Here is a 12500-nt window from a genome sequence, read left to right on the forward strand (position 1 = left end):
CCCAGCGTCTTGTCATCTTCAAACCCAGGACAACGTAGGTCGGGAGATACCCATGCCTGACCCGGAAACTCTTAACCGTGCCTCCACCATACCAAGCACCGAGAAAGGGATCCACCCACACCCTGAAGCCTCCCACCCACTGAGGAGGGGTCTCAACTAGGAGACTGCTCAGGTGCAACTTTAGGAAAGTTGACAGAAAGAAAAGCACTGGGTTAATCATACCCAGGCCCCCATCCTTCCTCAGCCGGTAGGTCACAGCCCGCTTGACCAGGTTCAGCCTATTCCCCCAGAGCAACTGGAAGAAAACTGCATAAACCCTAGACCATAAAGATTCCGGCAAAAGACACACGTAGCTGATATACAGGAATACCGGGATCAGGAAGGTCTTGATCAGGTCCACCCTTTCCCGGAGAGAGTGTTTCCACCTCTTCCAGCTCTCTACCTTCCGAGAAGCTTCTTCCAGCCTTGATTCCCAATTTTGCTTGGCATAATCGCCATGGCCGAATTGGATCCCTAAGATTTTGATCTCGTCACTAGCCCGGGGAAGACTGTCTGGGAGACTGAATTCACAGCCCTCCTTCCCCATCCAGAAAACTTTACTCTTTTCCTGGTTTACCAACGAGCCACTGGCTTTGGAATACCCACAGACCAGAGTCGTTACCTCCTCAGCTTCTGCAGAACTCGACAAAACAACAGTGACGTCGTCGGCGTAGGCCACGACCCTCAAGGGACACTCCGGACCCAAAAGCACCCCCCCCCAACGAGCTGCCACCAACCCTTCTGACGAAGGGATCTATGGCAAACACATACAGAAGGGGGCTCAGGGGACAACCCTGTCTTACTCCAGAGCTGACCCCGAAGGACGGACCCACCCAACCATTCACAAGAGGAAAGCTCTCGGCCTGCTTGTAAACAGTACGTAGCCAATTCACCACCCGGACTGGAAGACCATACCTCAGAAGCAGAGCCCAAAGGTACTCGTGATTTACCCTGTCAAAAGCCTTCGACTGATCTAATGCCAAAAGGTACCTTCCCTCTTCCCCAGCACGGCACCGCTCGAAAGCCTCCCGCACCGCCAGGACAGCGCTGAAAGTGTTGCGACCCTTCACAGTACAATGCTGAAAGGGAGAGAGCAACCGACCGGAAACCTGCATCACTCTACAGAACAGCACCTTCGCCAGAATCTTTCTGTCGGTGTTGAGAAGAGCTATGGGGCGCCAGTTCTCAACACACGACTGATCCTTCCCCTTGGACAACAAGATAAGGGCAGAGACCCTCATGGAGGGAGGTAGTAAACCTCTGCCCAGGCTCTCATTAAAAACCTCCACAAGGCGCGAGCCAGGATGTCCCCAAAAGTCTTATAAAATTCGGAGGTTAGACCATCCGGGCCTGGGGCTTTCTTGGCAGATAGCCCATCAATTGCCATCCTGACTTCGTCCACCGTTATCTCATCCCCCAAAGACTCAAGCGAGCCGCTAAAATCCTCAAGGCCCGGGGTTTCCCTTAAAAACTGGTCCCTCCTTTCTCTGTCAAGTGGCTTCTCGGACAAGAGATCGGAGTAGAAAGACCGCACAACACCGAGAATGCCCTCCTTCTCCTCCCTCAGGACACCCCCGGCGTCGCGCAAGCCTCTCACCTCCTTAGCATCTACCGAGTTCCTACAACTCTGAAAAGGGTCGGGCGAATGGTACTTCCCATAATCCCTCTCCAGAATCAAGGAAGCATACCGGTCATACTGTATCTCCCTCATCCGAGCCTTCACCCGGGAGATCTCCCCATTGTCTCCCTGTCCAGAGATCAGGAATCCAAGTTTTCTCCTCAGTGCCACGTAGGTGTTCTCTTTTAAACAATTGTTCCTGGCTACGAGGCCCTGAAAAAAGTTCCGGGTCCTCTTCTTCAGTATCTCCCACCATTCAGACCTACCCCAACCTGCCTCCAAAAGCGTTTCCTGGGTTTCAAAAAAGTCCCTGAAAGACTGTCTTATCACCTCCTCTTCTAGGAGCCTAGAGTTCAGGCGCCACAGACCCCTACCCTTCCGAAGGGACTCCGAAGCATTCAAGGACATAGATAGGTAAACGTGATCGGAAAACTCTACCGGCCTCAGCTCAGGAGCCGAGGTTTTCGAGCTTTCCTTAACAAAAATCCTATCTATCCTAGACCTACAACTGCCTCTAAAGTAAGTGAAACCCGTGTGGTCCGGAGAATGGCGAACGTGAACATCCACCAGACCAGCCTGTCTAACCATGCTATTTAAAAAAATGGAGTCATAGCCCAACGTGGTCTTTGAACCTCCCCTGTCTTTTGTCCTAGTGATGGTGTTGAAATCACCGCCAAAGACTATCTGTCGGGCCGAAAAAAGGTATGGCTTTATCGCCCTGAAGAGGCACTTCCTATCCCACTTTGTTTGAGGCCCATAAATGTTAATCAGCCTCAGGTCGTGCCCCCTCAGATTGACATCTAATATCATGCACCTACCTACCTCAAGCTCAATAACTCGCTGGATGGTTATCATGCCGGTAAAAAGCACCGCCAACCCACCGTACGGCTCGGCCGCAAGAGACCAGTAGGAGGGCCCCCGCCTCCACTCTCTCTTTGCCTTATGCAGGTCAGCTAGCTGACCCAGTCTGGTCTCCTGCAAAAATAAAAAGTCAACCTCAACCGTGTTGAAAAAATCAAAGGCCATATAACGAGCACGCTCGGAAAGGATAGAAGCCACATTAATGGTGGCAAATCTAATGGGCTGGGAAGCCATCCTTCTGAGTTATGGATAGTAGTAACAACTCACTTCTTCTTTATTTTCCTCGCTGAGTCTTCGTCAGAGGAACCGAACCTTTTGTAACTCAAACCCGCTTGTGGGGAGTCCCCCTCTACTGGGACTACCTCCCCTTCTATCTCTAGAGGGGTAGCGCCCAAATTTACCGGCCCCCTTACGGACCCACCGGGATCGCCTACCCCCTGCAGCCCTCCCCCCTCCCGGCCACCCTGAACACCAGATGAGTCAGCAAGCCCTCTCTGAGGACCCGAGGAGTTATCAGTACTTGCAGAAACAGCAGGACATAAAGGAGGGTTCTGGTCCTGTGGGCCAGGGGCTATACTCCCTCCCCCGGATTGTTTCTCCCCCACTAAGGACACCCGACCTTTGTCAGGAGGATCTGCCTTTCCAAGACTATTTGCGGGGTGGGCCTGTACCAGATCTTCCCCCAAGGGGGCCCCCAACTGAGCTATCACTACGTCCTTCAGGAAGGACCGGGCTGTTTTTTTGGTGCTTTCAGATGTTTTCCTGACCTTCGCGACCTCACCTAAAGGTATATCTCTTGATCTTCTTGACTTCTGCTTCCTCCTTACCACCTGGGCCAAGTTCCCCCCTGCATCCCTTGTAATCTCACCTTCCTCCATGCTTTCTTCACTGCTAGAAAATTGAAATCTATTGGATAGTATTATATCATCTTTGACTGTATGCTTTTTCTTACCCCTGCTCTTTTTGGGCCTTGACCACACATCAGATTCAATTACAGTGCTCTTAACTGCCTCTACGGCTGCGGGGGGGGAGGGGGGGGAGGGGAGGGGGGCCGTGGAGGGGCAGGGTCCACCGTAGGTTCTCTCTCTACATCCCCACGTTCCCCACTCTCTGCTACCACAACTGCACCTACCAATTCCTCATCTGTGTATCCGGCATTGTGGGCCGCGTGGGGGCATCTGCTAAAGGGGTGGCCTACCACTCCGCACAAATTACATCTGATTTTGCTGCAAGACCTCGTTTCATGCCCCGTGTCACCACAGTGCCCACACTTCTGCTGAGGGCAATTTGCGCTGAGGTGGCGGAAGTCCCCACATTTGTGACACATCCTCGGCTGACCTGGGTAAAAGCACTGTATCCTGTCGCGGCCGATGAAGGCCGCCGAGGGTAGGTGCACCAGGCCAGCCTCCGTGCTCCTAAGGTCTACTGTGGTGGACCATCCGCCACCCCAGACACCGTGGCTGGGATCCGGCACCTTGGTCAGTGGAGATGTTATTTTTGCATACCGGCCCACCCAGAATGCAAGGTCTGCCGGAGGGATGGATTCATTTCTCACCAGAATGGTAATTCTTACTTTTTCCTGACGGGTTATCGCTATGGCTCTAAAGTTCGTCCATGGATCTCTCGACCTGCATCCACCCCATTTGTTCCAAAAGGCTTGCAGCCCCTGGTACGTCATAAAGCTGAGATCGTATTCCGTCGTATTTACAGGGTGAATGCAGGCAAAGAGATCCGTAGGGACGAAGCCAAAGGAATCTAAAAAAACCTTTAAGAACTCTGATCTATTGGGGGGCTCCTTCCCTACAAATTTCAGCTGTACTACATTCCGACGTTTGAAAGGCTGAGCTGACGTTGGCATTGGCCCCTGTGACCTGGTCGGACCGTTTGCCCCGTTACCCGTAACCCTTGGGCCCGCTACAGCCCCTGCATATGATCTCACCCCCGGTAAGGGACCCGAGTCCAACCCTTGACCCATTTCTGACGTTTGACCATTGTTACCACCCACGTTAATTCCCCTTACCGCTTGCCGGGGCCCAGACCCCACCTCCCTGGGGCTGGGTAATGGTTGCACGCCCTCTCCCATTATACCTGGCATTGTCTTGGATGTTTTTTCTATTAATTCCATCGCTTGTCTGGCCCTATCTGTTATACACAGCGGACCATATATTGTTTCAATGAGCTTACTTTGGACTGTACTGGGTCTCCCCCCTGCTCCCCCAGACGTCCCAGCCGAGGCCCCTGGGTTCCGTACATGTTTAGGCTCATTTGTGGACCTCCCAACTGTCCCTTCCATATTACCGCTCTTTGCAGCCTGAGGAACTACCGTACTTTTTCCCCTCACAGTATGTACATTACTAGCCTCGGGTGTGCTGGTTTGGACCACAGGAACACGCTGACAGCTCAGCTGCACCACAGAGGACAGTGCTGCCGCTGTGTCACAAGTATTTCCTCTGGCACCTACATCAGGCACATCCCCAGCCAACACCGTGTTATCAGTATTTACACATGTCATCACCACATTACATTTCTCTTGAGGATCTCTCACATCCTCTACCACCACAGTACATTCCGTTTTAGACATACTGACACGGACCACGGGATCTTGCCGACAGTCCGGCAGCGCTTCAGAACGCGCCGCCGCTGTGTCACAGGCATCCCTCCCGGTCATTGAGTCAGACTTCTTATTCACATCTAACACATTGTTATTCATTATGGTATTCGAACAGTCACTGACAATACTTGGAGGAGCTTCTGAACTTACCGGCCTCGGGGCATACAGGTTCTCGCTTCCGGCTTCACCTTGGGAGTGCACTACAATCCCCTCCTCGGGAACTTGCACCGCACCATCGGGTCCGCCTTCCACTACTCCCCGGCCCTTCACGGACCTCTGCTCCCCCTCCATAGAACGGATTTCACCGTAGAGACCGCCACTGTCGCTTACACTCTGGGTCTCAGCTACCTCGTTAGGGGGTAGTATCCCTGAGTCCTCCAGGTTCGTTGCGCACACGATCTCTTGCAGTTTAAACAGCAGTTTTTCTTTTTCTTTTAAGGCCTCCGATAAGTCCTCAATCTCCGCTGAGAAGACTGCCCTGTCACGGCTAAAAGCACGGTTGCGCTTTTTCTTTTTTTGCGCAATGAGTCTCTCCAGACTTTCCATCTCCGTTTTTAGTTCCCCGATCTGGGCCTCGATATCCACCTCCTCCGCTTCGCTATCCTCGGACTCAGGTAGGCTCACGGATGCCGGATCTATCGGTCTGTCCGAACCGACTCCCCTCCGTTCAGGCTGGCATGTACCGCTCAGTGCCTGGCTCACCGCGGCCTCTCCCGATTCCGGCCTGGGCTCCGCTTCGGAGTTTGTTCTGACGGCCTTCTGCAATAACATCGGCTGCAAGGCCTCCAAGTTTACACAGGGTTGCATGCCCCGTTTCCCTGTCAGTTTTGCCCCCGAGCCCAGTTGCTTCACTGGGCCCTGGTCACAAGTTACCTTCCCCTGTATACCCATATTAGACTCCATATGGGATATTACAGGCTTAGCAGGATTGCTTAGACCGGGCTTGGGATCCGTTTCTCCCTCTATCTTCTCCTGTTCGCCCATATTAATTTTCATATGGGATATTGCAGGCGTTTCACCTTCTATATGCAGGGTAGAAATATGTATAGTCTCTGTGGAAGTCTCACCACAAACCCCCGCTGCCAAGCTGGTACTAGGCTTAGTTGTATTGACATTTTCCATGTCTGGCGTTTTAGGCCCAAAAGCCTGGGGAGTTTCCTGCTCACCTCCCCCAGGATCCTCCATCCTTGGCTGGGATGCACCACAGAGCAAATCTGATACACGAGCTGCTTGCACACACAACTTTCCTCCACGGCTGCTGGCACCAGACTTGCCCTCCAATGGGTCCTCGTTAAAGGATTTAAAGTGTACTCATTCCAATTACAGGGCCTCGAAAGAGTCCTGTATTGTTATTTTTCGTCACTACCTCCCCGAGTCGGGAGTGGGTAATTTGCGCGCCTGCTGCCTTCCTTGGATGTGGTAGCCGTTTCTCAGGCTCCCTCTCCGGAATCGAACCCTGATTCCCCGTTACCCGTGGTCACCATGGTAGGCGCGGAAAGTACCATCGAAAGTTGATAGGGCAGACATCCGAATGTATCGTCGCCGTCACGGGGACGTGCGATCGGCCCGAGGTTATCTAGAGTCGCCAAAGCGGCCGGGGGCCGGCGGGCCCGGGCCGAGGCCCGGAGCACCGCCGGGGCGCCCCGGATTGGTCTTGGTCTGATAAATGCACGCATCCCGGGGGGTCAGCGCTCGTCGGCATGTATTAGCTCTAGAATTACCACAGTTATCCAAGTAACGGGTGGAGCGATCAAAGGAACCATAACTGATTTAATGAGCCATTCGCAGTTTCACTGTACCGGCCGTGTGTACTTACACGTGCATGGCTTAATCTTTGAGACAAGCATATGCTACTGGCAGGATCAACCAGGTAGCTTTCCCTCCGGGAATTGAGGGGGAGCTGATTGGGGAGGGGGGGGGGCGAGGCGGAGCGGTCCAGGCCCCCGCGAGAGGCCGGTGCGCCACCGGCCTCTCGCGGGGGACCTGGACCGTCCGCTTCGCCCCACCCTCCCCCCCGGCCCGCTCCCGCCGCCTGGCTCAACCGCGGGTCGCCTCAGGGAGGCTCCGAGGGCCGGGCGGGGGTAAGGCCGGGCCCGCGCTAGCGTGGGCGGCTGCCGGGCGGCAGCGGTGGGTGACGACGGGTCAGCGGGGGGAACTAGTGCGCTCCGCCGGGGTTGTGGACCCGGGGTGGGGTGGCGGGGTCGGGCGCGCCTCGCGGTGCCGAGGGCGCCCGCCCATCCCCAGCCCGGGCTCCGGCCGTATCGGGCGCCTGGGGGTCGGGGCGGGTCGGGGCAGACTCTGCCGCGGGGAGCGGCGTCCGGCCTCTCCCCGGCGCCGGGGAGGGGGACGCGCCTCGAGCGGCCGCCCTTGCGGGTGGGGCCGGGCCGCTTCCGGGGCGGACGGGAGGGTGGCGGTCGCGCCAGCGGCGGGACCCCCCCAGGGGCCCCGCCTGGCGACCGTCCCTCCCCGCCGGGAAGCGGGGTGCCTGGTCGATCGGAGAGAGAGAGAGTCGACTCGCGGGGGGGTCGTCGACGCGGGCCGAGAGAAATCCTCCCGAGGGACAGAGGAATCGCTCGCCGCTCAGAGTCCTGCTCGGAGAATCCCAAAGCGGGTCTTATCGAGTTTGCCCCGTGCGCCAGTTAGGGGGACCGGGTTCGGAACGCGGCCGGCGCTCCGGAACCCGGGGTCGGCCACGGCGGCCGAATCCGTCCTCATCGGGCCTTCCGCCCTGGATCCCCCGGCTCGGGGGAAGGGGGCCTCCGACGCGGCAGCTGCGAGGGGGAGCGAGCTAAAACCGACGGCTCCCCGGCGGTCAGGGATGTCCCTGGGCCTTCTTCCCACATTTTGCCCCCGGGGCCCCTGGCTCCGGAGGTCCCCCGGCCTGCGGGGACCCTCACGGCGGGTTTCCCGGTGGTCGGGGAGGTCCCTGGGCCTTTTTCCCAAATTTGGCCCCCGGGGGGCGCTCGCTCCCTACCAGCCTGCCCGGCTTGTGCCCCTTGGTCTTCGAGTCTTTGGGGCCTCACCCCTGCAAGGCATTTGGGTTGAATTGCCTAAGACTCCCCCCCGGCCAGCCCAACCGGAGAGAGAGAGGAATCGCTCGCCGCTCAGAGTCCTGCTCGGAGAATCCCAAAGCGGGTCTTATCGAGTTTGCCCCGTGCGCCAGTTAGGGGGGCCCGGTTCGGAACGCGGCCGGCCTTCTGGAACCCCGGGTCGGCCACGGCGGCCGAATCCAACCTCATCGGGCCTTCCGCCCTGGATCCCCCGGCCCGGGGGAAGGGGGACTCCGGCGCCCAAGTACAAAGCAACAGCTTGGTCAGGGGTGGAAAGCGATATCCAGAATTGGCCACCGGGGGGCGCTCGCTCCCTACCAGCCTGCCCGGCCTGCTGGGACCCCTAACGGCGGGTTCCCCGGTGGTAGGGGAGGTCCCTGGGCCTTTTTCCCAGGTTTGGCCCCCGGGGGCCCCTAGCTCCGGAGGTCCCCCGGCCTGCGGGGACCCTCACGGCGGGTTCCCCGGTGGTCGGGGAGGTCCCTGGGCCTTTTTCCCAGGTTTGGCCCCCGGGGGCCCCTAGCTCCGGAGGTCCCCCGGCCTGCGGGGACCCTCACGGCGGGTTCCCCGGTGGTCGGGGAGGTCCCTGGGCCTTTTTCCCAGGTTTGGCCCCCGGGGGCCCCTAGCTCCGGAGGTCCCCCGGCCTGCGGGGACCCTCACGGCGGGTTCCCCGGTGGTCGGGGAGGTCCCTGTGCCTTTTTCCCAGGTTTGGCCCCCGGGGGCCCCTAGCTCCGGAGGTCCCCCGGCCTGCGGGGACCCTCACGGCGGGTTCCCCGGTGGTCGGGGAGGTCCCTGGGCCTTTTTCCCAGGTTTGGCCCCCGGGGGCCCCTAGCTCCGGAGGTCCCCCGGCCTGCGGGGACCCTCACGGCGGGTTCCCCGGTGGTCGGGGAGGTCCCTGGGCCTTTTTCCCAAGTTTGGCCCCCGGGGCCCCTGGCTCCGGGGGTCCCCCGGCCTGCGGGGACCCTCCCGGCGGGTTCCCCGGTGGTCGGGGAGGTCCCTGGGCCTTTTTCCCACATTTTGCCCCCGGGGGCCCCTGGCTCCGGGGGTCCCCCGGCCGGCGGGGACCCTTCCGGCGGGTTCCCCGGTGGTCGGGGAGGTCCCTGGGCCTTTTTCCCAAATTTGGCCCCCGGGGGGCGCTCGCTCCCTACCAGCCTGCCCGGCTTGTGCCCCTTGGTCTTCAAGTCTTTGGGGCCTCACCCCTGCAAGGCATTTGGGTTGAATTGCCCAAGACTCCCCCCCGGCCAGCCCAACCGGAGAGAGAGAGGAATCGCTCGCCGCTCAGAGTCCTGCTCGGAGAATCCCAAAGCGGGTCTTATCGAGTTTGCCCCGTGCGCCAGTTAGGGGGGCCTGGTTCGGAACGCGGCCGGCCTTCTGGAACCCCGGGTCGGCCACGGCGGCCGAATCCGTCCTCATCGGGCCTTCCGCCCTGGATCCCCCGGCCCGGGGGAAGGGGGACTCCGGCGCCCAAGTACAAAGCAACAGCTTGGTCAGGGGTGGAAAGCGATATCCAGAATTGGCCACCGGGGGGCGCTCGCTCCCTACCAGCCTGCCCGGCCTGCGGGGACCCTCACGGCGGGTTCCCCGGTGGTCGGGGAGGTCCCTGGGCCTTTTTCCCAAATTTGGCCCCCGGGGCCCCTGGCTCCGGAGGTCCCCCGGTCCGCGGGGACCCTTCCGGCGGGTTCCCCGGTGGTCGGGGTGGTCCCTGGGCCTTTTTCCCAAATTTGGCCCCCGGGGCCCCTGGCTCCGGAGGTCCCCCGGCCTGCGGGGACCCTCACGGCGGGTTCCCCGGTGGTCGGGGAGGTCCCTGGGCCTTTTTCCCACATTTGGCCCCCGGGGCCCCTGGCTCCGGAGGTCCCCCGGCCTGCGGGGACCCTCACGGCGGGTTCCCCGGTGGTCGGGGAGGTCCCTGGGCCTTTTTCCCAAATTTGGCCCCCGGGGCCCCTGGCTCCGGAGGTCCCCCGGCCTGCGGGGACCCTCACGGCGGGTTCCCCGGTGGTCGGGGAGGTCCCTGGGCCTTTTTCCCAAATTTGGCCCCCGGGGCCCCTGGCTCCGGAGGTCCCCCGGCCTGCGGGGACCCTCACGGCGGGTTCCCCGGTGGTCGGGGAGGTCCCTGGGCCTTTTTCCCAAATTTGGCCCCCGGGGCCCCTGGCTCCGGGGGTCCCCCGGCCGGCGGGGGGCCTCCCGGCGGGTTCCCCTGTGCTCGGGGTGGTCCCTGGGCCTGTTTCCCAGATTCGGCCCCCGGGGGGCGCTCACTGCCTGCGGTCCTGCCCGGCTTGTGCCCCTTGGTCTTTGAGTCTTTGGGGCATCACCCCTGCAAGGCATTTGGGTTGAATTGCCTAAGACTCCCCCCCGGCCAGCCCAACCGGAGAGAGAGAGAAATCGCTCGCCGCTCAGAGTCCTGCTCGGAGAATCCCAAAGCGGGTCTTATTGAGTTTGCCCCGTGCGCCAGTTAGGGGGGCCTGGTTCGGAACGCGGCCGGCCTTCTGGAACCCCGGGTCGGCCACGGCGGCCGAATCCGTCCTCATCGGGCCTTCCGCCCTGGATCCCCCGGCCCGGGGGAAGGGGGACTCCGGCGCCCAAGTACAAAGCAACAGCTTGGTCAGGGGTGGAAAGCGATATCCAGAATTGGCCACCGGGGGGCGCTCGCTCCCTACCAGCCTGCCCGGCCTGCTGGGACCCCTAACGGCGGGTTCCCCGGTGGTAGGGGAGGTCCCTGGGCCTTTTTCCCAGGTTTGGCCCCCGGGGGCCCCTAGCTCCGGAGGTCCCCCGGCCTGCGGGGACCCTCACGGCGGGTTCCCCGGTGGTCGGGGAGGTCCCTGGGCCTTTTTCCCAGGTTTGGCCCCCGGGGGCCCCTAGCTCCGGAGGTCCCCCGGCCTGCGGGGACCCTCACGGCGGGTTCCCCGGTGGTCGGGGAGGTCCCTGGGCCTTTTTCCCAGGTTTGGCCCCCGGGGGCCCCTAGCTCCGGAGGTCCCCCGGCCTGCGGGGACCCTCACGGCGGGTTCCCCGGTGGTCGGGGAGGTCCCTGTGCCTTTTTCCCAGGTTTGGCCCCCGGGGGCCCCTAGCTCCGGAGGTCCCCCGGCCTGCGGGGACCCTCACGGCGGGTTCCCCGGTGGTCGGGGAGGTCCCTGGGCCTTTTTCCCAGGTTTGGCCCCCGGGGGCCCCTAGCTCCGGAGGTCCCCCGGCCTGCGGGGACCCTCACGGCGGGTTCCCCGGTGGTCGGGGAGGTCCCTGGGCCTTTTTCCCAAGTTTGGCCCCCGGGGCCCCTGGCTCCGGGGGTCCCCCGGCCTGCGGGGACCCTCCCGGCGGGTTCCCCGGTGGTCGGGGAGGTCCCTGGGCCTTTTTCCCACATTTTGCCCCCGGGGGCCCCTGGCTCCGGGGGTCCCCCGGCCGGCGGGGACCCTTCCGGCGGGTTCCCCGGTGGTCGGGGAGGTCCCTGGGCCTTTTTCCCAAATTTGGCCCCCGGGGGGCGCTCGCTCCCTACCAGCCTGCCCGGCTTGTGCCCCTTGGTCTTCAAGTCTTTGGGGCCTCACCCCTGCAAGGCATTTGGGTTGAATTGCCCAAGACTCCCCCCCGGCCAGCCCAACCGGAGAGAGAGAGGAATCGCTCGCCGCTCAGAGTCCTGCTCGGAGAATCCCAAAGCGGGTCTTATCGAGTTTGCCCCGTGCGCCAGTTAGGGGGGCCTGGTTCGGAACGCGGCCGGCCTTCTGGAACCCCGGGTCGGCCACGGCGGCCGAATCCGTCCTCATCGGGCCTTCCGCCCTGGATCCCCCGGCCCGGGGGAAGGGGGACTCCGGCGCCCAAGTACAAAGCAACAGCTTGGTCAGGGGTGGAAAGCGATATCCAGAATTGGCCACCGGGGGGCGCTCGCTCCCTACCAGCCTGCCCGGCCTGCGGGGACCCTCACGGCGGGTTCCCCGGTGGTCGGGGAGGTCCCTGGGCCTTTTTCCCAAATTTGGCCCCCGGGGCCCCTGGCTCCGGAGGTCCCCCGGTCCGCGGGGACCCTTCCGGCGGGTTCCCCGGTGGTCGGGGTGGTCCCTGGGCCTTTTTCCCAAATTTGGCCCCCGGGGCCCCTGGCTCCGGAGGTCCCCCGGCCTGCGGGGACCCTCACGGCGGGTTCCCCGGTGGTCGGGGAGGTCCCTGGGCCTTTTTCCCACATTTGGCCCCCGGGGCCCCTGGCTCCGGAGGTCCCCCGGCCTGCGGGGACCCTCACGGCGGGTTCCCCGGTGGTCGGGGAGGTCCCTGGGCCTTTTTCCCAAATTTGGCCCCCGGGGCCCCTGGCTCCGGAGGTCCCCCGGCCTGCGGGGACCCTCACGGCGGGTTCCCC

This window comes from Mixophyes fleayi, chromosome 2 (genome assembly GCF_038048845.1).
Source record: "Mixophyes fleayi isolate aMixFle1 chromosome 2, aMixFle1.hap1, whole genome shotgun sequence".
In the NCBI taxonomy this organism is placed as follows: domain Eukaryota; kingdom Metazoa; phylum Chordata; class Amphibia; order Anura; family Limnodynastidae; genus Mixophyes; species Mixophyes fleayi.